The sequence below is a fragment of the Phocoena sinus genome, chromosome 13 (genome assembly GCF_008692025.1).
Source record: "Phocoena sinus isolate mPhoSin1 chromosome 13, mPhoSin1.pri, whole genome shotgun sequence".
Lineage (NCBI taxonomy): Eukaryota > Metazoa > Chordata > Mammalia > Artiodactyla > Phocoenidae > Phocoena > Phocoena sinus.
This window is the reverse complement of record NC_045775.1, coordinates 32,402,805-32,415,006: the sequence shown is the minus strand read 5'-3', so window position 1 is coordinate 32,415,006 and position 12,202 is coordinate 32,402,805.

Sequence of the window (12,202 nt, the reverse complement as noted above, 5' to 3'; positions counted from 1 at the left end):
ATAGGAGCAGGCTAAGGGTGGAAGGGCCCACACGGAACGGGCATGAAACTGACAGCAGAGAACACAGCGGGTGCAAGAGAGACTCTAAAACAACGTTCTTTTTTTGCAATCCCAGCTGATACCTTCATCATGGCTGCTTCAGGGAGGAGCCACAACAAAGCTGTTTGGTTTTTATTTGACAGTGTACAGAGAGCCGCTGCTTGGCCGCATTTTACATGAAACCATGATTTCTGAGGCAAAAACACTGGTGCAGGGTGAGAAAATTTATTCCTAGGATTTGATTGGCTTCTTTCAAACAAACGGTAAAAGATGTAGGATTTATTCCTGTGCATCAGCTTTCAAACTGTCTTCATCAATACATATTTCCCCAAAGCATACACAGGACAGAGCTCAGTGAGAAAACAATGTTCACTTTCTCATTTCCAATAGGTCTCAAAATATTAAATTTACATCAAAGGACAAATCCCTTCCAAGCCCTGTGAAAGGAAAATGCTCACAAGAACAAAAAGAAGGAGGTGAACTCAAAAGTCCTCTTATTGTGTCTTCAAGTTGCTTGGTTACTAACAGTTTAAATACTCATTACTGGCCCTTTTGCAGAATTGAGCAGCCGAGATCTTTTATTGAATTTTCGTTCCTTAATAAAACACAATTCTTTAGGCAGATTTACCCATACCTAAGAAAACACATTCGGCTTAAAAAAATTAAATGCAACAGATGTTGACAACGCTATATAATTTAGCATTCGAGCTCAGAAAGAAAGGGGGATTAAGTGATCATATTCCCCCAGCACCATGGCTGCCCCTGTGTCCAGACAAGCCTAAAAGTACTCAACTTGTCTGTTACCGATTCTGATAAACCAGCAGCAAGACCGCTAAGTACTAGGACTGAGGAATGAGGGGAAATAGGTACCACAGAGTTCAGGATTTGTCTCTCCCCTTAATTCACAACCCGAGATAAAGACAAATGAGAAGAGGGAAAGAACAGAATAACAGGAAGGTTAATCCCAGGAAAAGAGAGAAAGATGAGGTCCATCCAGTGGTAGAAAAAGATCTATTTAAACACCTAAATACTCTACCTATTGCCAGGTATCACCGACATTAGCTAACAGAATTACTGTATAATCAACTGGAGGGGAAAGGGAAAAGTTCCCACATGTGGACCAGAAAGCTTCCTCCACTGCATCTTATTGGCTGCTCTGCTTTTCACTGTGGAAAAATGAGTCACAACATGTGATACTAGGTGATACAGGCAACTTATGAGGTCCTGGAATGAGGTCCAGGTAGTGCCAGTAAGTCAGCTATTGTGCAAATATTCCTGATGTCTGATTCTTTGCAAGATATTTTAAACAAAATACAAATCATTATTTTGTTGTAAAATAAAACATGGCGCATCGAAACCTCAAAATGGTTTTGCTCTTCTAATATGGTCATAACCTTACTTTAGATGAAAGAGGGGCAAATACCCTTCACAAGTAGGGTTTTTAAATTAAAAACATTCAGAGATATATTTTGCTTTGCTTTGTGTAACTCTCTTTTGACTTCCATCCACCAACTTTTGAAGCCTGCATGGGACCGTAGTCCCCAAAGAGAAGACATGCCAAATATTTGTAGTTTTTAAACATGGCTGGTTAGTCAATAAAACAATAACTCCTTCCGCTTATTTCACTTAAAGCCCGTGTGTCCTCGCTCTGTCCTTTCTACTACTATGGGTGTTGAGATCTCCAAGAGTGTAACTTGAGAGCCCCTATGACATCGTGATGATATCCACATGTAAGACTTGCATATTTAGGGTCAAGCAGACAGGGTGGCAGTCAACAGTAAATACTGGTTCCAAAAATTTAGAGGTAAAGTCATCCCTGGAGAAGGAAACTACTGAGATTCAACACATGATTCGGAAGTGGTTTGCAAACACACCGCTGATGAAGAACTGGGCAACAGTCAAGGTCGGCATAGCCTGCCAGTAATGAAAGACAGTTTTAAAGGAATCCTTGGTCCAGTAACACATCTGAAGATAGACAGTGTTAAAGAAGTCAAGTGATCTGCACAGAGAGTGTTTCAATGTATCCCTCTGGGAGACAGTTTTCAGTCAATAGCAATGCCTTATCTATTGCTCTAAAATTGGATATAATATTTTTAAGGACAATGTGCCTGCGTCGGTTCTGACTCCATGATTTCAAAGCAATTTCATGATCATTTATTTGGTGTGCCAAATAGCGTGACCCCAAGAAGATGCCCCAGATACTGAACACAGTACTCCAGTTCCTGGAAAAATCTTCACCCCACTGTAAATCACTGTATCAACTTCCTGGTTTATCATGTATTTCTTAGGGGTTTACTGTGTGTCAACACCTAAGAGCCTCAGGAACTCTGGGAAAATTGAATCCAGAAAGCTGTCTCTTGTCATTAAACTGCAGAGTCTCCACCAAGGAATACCTAGTGAGGCTTTAATTGAGCGAACGCCAGCTTCGTTCGGCAGCATCTTTTTTTTTTTAAGCAGAAAAGACACAGTGTTCCTGTGTCTTTTCTGCTTTAAAACTGAATAGTCTGAGGACTATTCAGTTCTCCTCCAATAGCACTGTGTGCTCTCAACAGATCATTCAAATGTACCCCCCACCAAAACGATGATGTTTTGTTCTGGTGAACAATAGTTAATGCAGATGTCAGAACAACCAGGAGTCGTTTTTATTGTGAAGACTTGATGTGTAATTCAAACTTGTGAATTCAATAACTTCTCATTCTAGCACCCAAAGGAAATGTGTCTAATCTAGCTCATTGCAATCAAATGCCCTCCAGCACACTGAACACCCATTTAGAAAGAACAAGCTACTCCAAACACTTGCAGCACCAGGGTTGGGTGCACATGGGAGATTGCAGCCCCCTGGAAATGGGAAATCACATAATTTCTCTACCAAAAAAAAAAAAAAAAGTCATTATCTCTTTATTTACTTCACCTGGGATGCTCTGACACTAGCTACCTTTTCCCCTTTCCCTGAGAGCCCTAGGGCCTTCATGAAATACATCATTTCCCAATGATGTACCTAAAATACATCTCTTAATGAGTGTCTAGATGGGTCAAAGCTGCATTATTTGTCGGTGTAGATGAGGCTTAAAACTTGGCTTGGCCTTAGGCGTTGAGGTCAGTAATTTAGAGGGTAGTCTTGAAAAGACTCCTGAACTCCAAAAAGAGTACAAATTATACCTGGCACTTGCCTTGTGCCAGACACTACCTGGGAGCTTTTGACATGTTTCTAATTCTCCCCAATGACTCTGCAAGATAGTTATTATCCAGCTTTTACTAATGGAGAACATGAGAGATAGGAATGTTAAATAACATTCCCAAGGTCACACAGCCAGACAGTCAAAGAGACAAGTCCATCTGATGTCTCAAGACTTTTCCTTGAAATGCACTGGAGCGCTTCTCAGAACACCCTTGCTCAGTTCTGGATCAATGACCAACTTTAAACAATTAGCCTCTCTTTGCCTCAGTTTTTTTCCTCTATAAAATAAAGGTAGTACACTAAGTAATTCTGAGTTTCCTTGTTGCTTTAAATCTTATGACACCATGTGAGTTCCACAATTAAAGACCATACTGCCCAACACACAATGCAGTGACATTTCCCTAGGATTTGTAGAAGCCTTTGAAATTCTAAAGCACAAAATCTTGTTTATAATCTATAGGTTAAACACTCTGCTAGCAGTTACCTTCAATAGGCAGTTTCCAAAACTGAACGCGGAGGGCAACAAATGGTCATGGTCCTTCCTAAAAGTTTGATTGTAGTCAACAGAAAACAAACAAACAAATGTATGCTCCTCAGTGAATCTAACTATAGTCATGTAATTATTATGGGGTGATCTTTGAGGGCTGGGCCCGTAGACAACTGTAGCTGCCACAGTTCCAACAGTGTCTTTCATGTGCTTTGGACTAAGTTTGCCTTCCAGTAATACCTCTTCCATATGTAGATATGAATATCTGAGAGCTGAAGCACTATAGCTGAAGTTCTTTGCAAAATTCCAGGTTCGAATAATTCAGTCCATTGTAAGATCCCCTGTTGGTATTTGGGATTTTAAATTAGGCAAAATGGTTTTGTTGTAACTGGGAACTATTTCTGGGAATGTAGCAAAGTAGTTGAAGTCAGACTCAGGTGCAAGTCGTGTTCTGCCATGAACAGGCCGTGTGACAGAGGGTTAGGTAGAGAGCTGACTCACCTCCTCTGAGCCTCAACTCCTTACTGGCAAATGAGCATAATAACGTCTACCTTAAAGGGTTGTTGTGGGGCAATATGAAGTGAGATAAAGTACAGACCTTGGCTAATATCATACTTGGATTCCGGAAACAGCCTCCTAACCGGTCTCTCTGCTTCTATCCCAGCCCGCATAGACTTTTCTCAGCTCAGCCGCTAAAGGGATTTGGATAAAAATGGAAGTGAAAGAACTTGCTATCTCACTCACAGTAAAAGCCAAATGTTCTTCTGTGTCATAAGGCCCTCCAGGATCTGCACCCTCCCCTTGCCCCCTCACCCCCTAGTTTTCTGTCCTTATCTCTGGTCACCCTCTGTCTTGAACAGTGTGGCGGCCACACTGCCCTCCCTGAAGGCTCTGGAGTGCACCAGGCACGCTCCTGCCTTAGGACCTTTGAACTTGCTGCTACCTCTGCCTGAAATTCTCCTTCCCTGGGCACGTGCGTGGCTTATTTCCTCACTCCTGTGGGTCTCTGCTCAAAGAGCACCTTCTCAGTACGTGCTTCCTTGGCGTCCTTTCCAAAATGATCATTCCTCTGCTACCAAGACCCCCTTTCTCCCTTCTCTGCTATATTATTTTTTACTTTAGTATTTATTACCATATAACAGATTATAGAGTTCACTTATTTGTCTTGTTTCTTAGCTGTTTTGCCCTCTAGAATCTAAGTTGCCAATACACAGATCTTTGATTGGTTTGTCCACTCCTATGACCCGAGTTTTTAGAGTTGTACCTAGCATATTAGTACTCATTAAAGCAGCCGCATAGCACAGGGAGATCAGCTCCGTGCTTTGTGTCCACCTAGAGGGGTGGGATGGGGGGGTGGGATAGGGAATGTGGGAGGGAGACGCAAGAGGGAGGAGATATGGGGATACATGTATATGTATAGCTGATTCACTTTGTTGTACAACAGAAACTAACACAACATTGTAAAGCAATTATACTCCAATAAAGATATTTTTAAAAAACTGTTTGATAAAGAAAAGGAAAGAAGGAAGTGTTTTGAAGGCAGTACTGTCCACAGTAGCAAAAAGCTGGAAAAAATAACTGTCAACAGATAAGTGGATAAATAAATTGCTGTATGACACACAAAAAATACTGTTTAGTAGTGAAAAAATGAAGGTAACTATGTGAAAAACATTTTGATACATGGTTCTTAGAAATATAATTTGAGTGAACAGTAAGTTGCAGAAAACTATAATACACAGCATAATACCAAAGCCCAATTATAAGAAAAACAAAACAGTATATTGTTAGGAATACATTCATAGGTGATAAAAACCATATATATATATATATATATATATATATATATATATATAATTTTTTTAAGGGATCGTTAAAGGAAATCCCTGAACAGTACCTGCCTGTAGCTGTCGCATATGTAAATCTGGCTTACCACACAAAACAATAGACTATATCATTTAAATATACATATATAAATATATAGAGAAGGTAAGAAAATAAACAGAAATGTGATGTACAACTGCTTCAGGTTAACAGTTATCTCAAGAGAGAAGACTGAGATGAAATGTGAAGGGGTATCATTAACTGTATCTGTAATATTTTCTTCTTTCCTTCCTCAATTATATTCTTTCTTCCGTCCTCTTTCTCTCCCTTCACCTTCCTTCCTTTCTCTTTGAGAGAAGAGAGAGAGAAAGTGAGATAGATGGAGAAAGGGAGGGAGAGAGAAAGGGAGGGAGAGAGAGAGAGAAAGGAAGGGAGAGAGATGGAGAGAGAGATCTGAAGCAAATATGACAAATAGTTAAAACCTAACTTGACATTTTATATGATTCTGTTACATCATTTTCTATGTAAATATTTTTCAACAGCTTTTAAATTTTCCAAAATTTAAAGTAAAAGTTATATAATATCATGAGAAAATTTGTTTGTTAACATGAACACAGAACAAATGAATAATTTTCTAAAGAACAAGTCATTTTTCAAAATGCGATAATTAAAAAAAATAGACTGAAGACTGTTTAAGAAATGAAGTAGTAATTTAATATCTACCTACAGGGCAGGGGTGGGGGGAGAGGCCCAGATGATTTTACAAACAAGTTTTACCTAATATTCAAGGAAGAGATAATCCCAATATTATGCAAGTATTCAAGATAAAAATGGGTGGATAAAAAGGAAATTCTCTCTAACTCTTTAGAAGGCAAGTAAATCCTGGATTCCAATAAGAGACAAGGACCATAAGAAATTATAAGATAAGAAAATTAAATAAAGGTATAAGATTTAGAAAAGAAAACTTCCCTTCATTGAAATTAAAATTGTACATTTTAGAAAATTCAAAAGATTTCTATTCAAAATATTAAAACCAATGAGAAACAGAAAATTTCCCAGATAAAAACTAAGTATAAAATAATTATGCTTTTATATAGAAAATTTTTAAGTAAAAATAAATTGATAAAAAGATGTCATTTAAAGCAGCAGCAAAAACAATACATTTTTTGGGAATAAATTTAAAGAGAGAGAATGAGAGATATGCCACCCCTTCATGGACAAAATTATTTTAAAAATCATTAAAAGTCATTAAGGAGACAAATAAAGGAGATAAATATGTGGAAAGATATAACATATTCACTCATGGGAGAAAACCCCAACAGTGTGAAAGTGTTAAGTATTCCCGAATTAAACTATAATTTCCATGTAATTAAAAATTCCAACAGGATTTGGAGGAATCTGAAAAGCATGTAATCCTGAAATGCATACGGAAGAGCCAAGAGCCCAGAATAGGCATGAAATATAAAGAAGAAGAATATGAACAAGAACAAGGTAGGACTGTTGTCTGGCCAGATACTACAGCAACCCCCCCCCCCACCTTATCTGCAGGGGATTCATTCCAAGACCCCTAGTGGATGCCTGAAACCATGGATAGTACCCAACCCTATATATACAATGTTTTTGTCCCATGCCTACCTGTGATAAAGTTTAATTTATAAACTAGGCACAGTAACAGCTTAACAACAACAATAATAAAATAGAATTATAATATACAGTGATAAAATTATGTGAATGTGGTCCCTCTCTCTCTCAAAATATCTCATTGTACTGTACTCACGTTTCTTGTGATGATGTAAGATGACACAATGCCTAGATGATAAGAGAAAGTGAGGTGAATGAAGTAGGCATTGTGACATAGGCTTAGGCTACTACTGACTTTCTGACGAGTCAGAAGGAGGATCATCAAGACATGACCTATGAATTGTTTATTTCTAGAATTTTCCACTTAATATTTTCAGACCATGATTGACTGTGGGTAGCTAAAACTGTAGAAAGTGAAACTGCATATAACAGGGGTGGGTGTGGGTGAGGGGGTACTTTCAGCACAATGGTTAATTGCACAAACTCTGAAGCCAGACTTCGTGAATTTGAATCTCTGTTCTGCAATTTACTGCCTATGCGAGCTTGGTTGAGTTTTTTCACATGATTCTTGTTTAGATAAAATGACTTCATACATAAAGCCCTTCCAATTTGCCTGACATGTAATAAGTGTTCTGTAAGTGTTACATATTACTATGGAAATACTAAATTAGCAAAAGACGTAACTAGACAATTCACTAAAGTAGAAACTTTAATGTCCAATAAACATGGAAATTTGTGTCAACCTCACTAACACCTAGGGCAACGCAAGTTAAAGCAATAAAAAAAAAAACCAAAAAATTTAAACGTCTGACAATACCAAGTATTAAGGAAGTTGTGAAGAAAAAAGTAATTTTTTTAAACTACAACATCTTCAATAAACAATCTGGCAATATTTATTAAAGCTGAGTAACACATAAACTACAATCCAACAATTTTACTCATGGTAAGTACTCTAGAAAACTCTCTGAAGTCTTGTAGAACATGACTTGCAGAGTATCAATCATTACAGTATTGACACAGATAGATCAAGATGGTGGAGTAGGAGGACATGGAACTCACTGTCCTCCCACAGACACATCAAAAATATATCTGCATATGGAACAATTCTCACTAGAAACCGGCAGAAAGACTCCTATACAATCAAAGCTATAAGAAGGATATACATGGAATTGGGTAGGAAAGGAAGAGAAGCAATCAGGTCAGGACCTATGGCCCTGGGAGGAGACTCAGAGGAAAAGCGAGATTACATGGGCAGATATTCACCCTGGGAGTGAGCAGTTCAAGCCACTTACTGGGCACTCCATCCCTGACTCTTATCTAGGGAAGACAAGCCCCTTGGCTGGTTGGAGGGCTGCTGGAACTAACAGGAGGGCTATGGAAAGCCTGGGCTCCACTCATAAGGAGTGTGTGCATGCTTCCTTGCCCCCAAAGGCAGAATGGAGAAGGCAGATTTAAGACTTCTTTGTCCAGTTTCCTATGACAGAGCCAGCACACGCCCCAGCCTGAGCTGAGCAAACACTCCAGCTCCACTTACCCCATGTTACAGCTCTGCACTGGACCAAGAGCTGCCACGACTCAGAAGACAGGTTGGCCATGGGGCACAGAGGCAATTCAGACACAGGGTGGCATCTGGGTGGGGTGGGGGCAGTCATTGTTGGTGTGTACCCAGAAGCACATCAGAAGCAGCCTGGAACTCTGATGGTGGCCAGTCCCCCACAGCCCATGCCCCAGTACATGCAAAGAGGCAATGTGGGTCCCATCTACCCTGCAGTACAGCTCCACAACAGGGTGGGGGGAGTTACTGGCTATAAGGGACAAAGAGTACTTGGACCCAAGACCAGGGCTGAGCAGGGCGAGGGCAAAAATTGCTGGTATCTGCACAAACAGTGCATCAGAGGCAGCTCAGACCTTTGTCTGCAGCTGATCTGCTGCAGCCCATGCCCCATCATATCTAAGAACCTACACAGGCCCCCCTATCTTAGGACTGCTTCCCTCTGGGGCAAGGGTCCCAGTGCTGGGAGAGAGGAAAACATACACATAAAGAAAACAGAGCCAGCTCAGACCCGAATCTCAGAGCTCTGCCTCACACCTGGCTCTAGATCTAGCCCCTCCATCTCCAGCCTCACTTCCCACCAAGGTGATAGCTGCCAGCACACCCTGAAGAAAGACATGACTTGTGTCCACGTCAAATCTAGCTCTCCAATCAAAGGCACTGGGCATAAGCAGTCTATAGTGGACACTCCTACGTAAGGGCACCACTTCAAGACCTCAACTAATAATTGTTGGACCTAAATTCATAGAGATAGAGATAGTTAAACAAAATGAAAAGGCAGAGGAACTGCTCTCAGTTGAAAGAACAAGAGAAAACCCCTGAAGAAATAATGAAATAGCAATAAACAATTTACCAGATAAAGAATTCAAAACATTAGTAATATGAGTGCTTACTGAATTAGGGAAAAATAGTAGATGAACACAGTGAAAAATTTAACAAGAAACTAGAAAATATGAAAAAAAAATCATAAATGAGGAATTTCATAAGGAAAATAAAAAACACACTGGAAGGAATGAATAGCATAGTAAATGATACAGAAAAATGCACAAGTAATCTGTAAAATATAATAATGGAAATCACCCAATTAGAAGAGAAAAATAAAAACAAATTGGAAAAAAATGAAAATAGCTTAAGAAATCTTTGGGATAATACCAAGCGTACCAACATTCGTATTATAGGGGTCCCAGAAGAAGAGAGAGAGGAGGATTGAAAATGTATTCAATGAACCCACACACCTATGGACAATTAATCTTCGACAAAGGAGGCAAGACTATACATTAGGGAAAAGACAGTCTGTTCAGCAAGTGGTGTTGGAAAAGTTGGACAGCTACATGAAATGGGTGTTAGAACACACCCTCACACCATACACAAAAATAAACTCAAAATGGCTTAAAGACTTAAATATAAGACATGACACCATAAAACTCCTAGAAGAGAACATAGGCAAAACTTTCTCTGACATAAATCATACCAATGTTTTCTTAGGTCAGTCTCCCAAGCAATGGAAATAAAAGCAAAAATAAACAAATGAGACCTAATCAAACTCACAAGCTTCTGTACAGCAAAGGAAACCTATAGACTGGGAGAAAATATTTGCATATGATGAGACAGACAAGGACTTAATTTCCAAAATATACAAACAGCTCATACAACTCAGTAACAAAAAGAAGACCTAAATAGACATTTCTCCAAAGAAGACATAGAGATGACCAATAGGCACCTAAAAAGATTTACATTTCTCTAATAATTAGTAATGCTTATCATCACTAATTATTAGAGAAATGCAAATCAAAACTATAGTGAGGTACCATCTCACGCTAGTCAGAATGGCCATCATTAAAAAGTCTACAATAAATGTTGGAGAGGGTATGGAGAAAACATTCCCTCTTATACTGTTGGTGGGAATGTAAACTGGTGCAGCCATTATGGAAAACAGTATGGAGGTTCCTCAAAAAACTAAAAATAGAGTTGCCATATGATCCAGCAATCCCACTCCTGGGCATTTACCTAGACAAAACTATAATTTGAAAAGATACATGCACACCTATGTTCATAGCAGCACTATTTACAATAGCCAAGATACAAAAACAACCTAAATGTCCATTGACAGATGAATGGATAAAGAAGATGTAGTACATATATACAATGGAATATTACTAAGCCATAAAAAAGAACGAAATAAGGCCATTTGCCACAACATGGATGGACCTAGAGATTATCATACTAAGTGAGGTAAGTCAGAAAGAGAAAGACAAATACCATAAGATATCACTTATATATGGAATCTAAATTATGAGACAGACGAAGATATCTATGAAACAGAAACAGACTCACAGACAAGGAAAACAGACTTGTGGTTGCCAAGGAGGAGGGAGTGTGGGGGAAGGAAGGATTGGGAGTTTGGGATTAGCAGGTGCAAACTAGTATATATAGGATGGATAAACAGCCAGGTCCTACTGTACAGCACAGAGAACTATATTCAATATCCTGTGATAAACCATAATGAAAAGAATATGGAAAAGAATATACATCTACAACTGAGTCACTTTTCTGTACAGCAGAAATTAACGCAAGACTGTAAATCAACTATACTTCAATAAAATTTAAAAAAATAAAAATGAAAATAAATTTATACCTAGATATAGTTTTTTTTTAAAAAAAAGAAAATGTATGCGATGAAATTATGGCTGAAAACTTCACAAACCTGAAGAATGTAATACATATTCAGGTACAGGAAGCACAGAGAGTCCCAAACAAGATGAACCCAAGTAGACCCACACCAAGACATATCATAATTAAAATGACAAAAGATAAAGATAGAGAGAATTCTAAAGGCAGCAAGATAAAAACAAAAAGTCATATACACAAGAACCCCCATAAGGTTATCAGCTGATTTTTCTGCAGAAACTTTGCAGGCCAGAAGGAAGTGCCATGATATATTCAAAGGGCTGAAAAAGAAAAACCTATAACTTAGGATACTCTATTCAGCAAGATTATCATTTAGAATAGGAGAGATAAAGAACTTCTCAGACAAGCAAAAACTAAAAAGTTCATCAATATTAAACCTACCCTAAAAGAAATGTTAAAAGGTCTTCTCTAAGTAGAAAAGAAGTAAGAATCTATAGGAAAGGGAAAATCCCACTAGAAAAGGCAAAAATATGGTATTTAATAAATGGCTAACAGAAAAACAAGATATAAAATATGACATTAAAAACACAAAATGTGGGAGAGTAAAAATGTAACTCTTAGAATGTGTTTGAACTTAAATGGCTACCAATTTAAAACAAGTAAATATAGTTAGAGGTCAATATATATGAACCCCATGGTAACCACAAATAAAAAACCTAGAGTAGATACACAAAAACTAAACAGAAAAGAACCCAAGCACTCGTAAAGAAAATTAGCAAACCATGAGGGAAGAAACAGAGAAGGACTACACAAAAAACCAGAAAACAGGCAATAAAATGGCAATGACCACATACCTATCAGTAATTACTTTAAAAGTCAATGGACTAGGGGCTTCCCTGGTGGTGCAGTGTTTGAG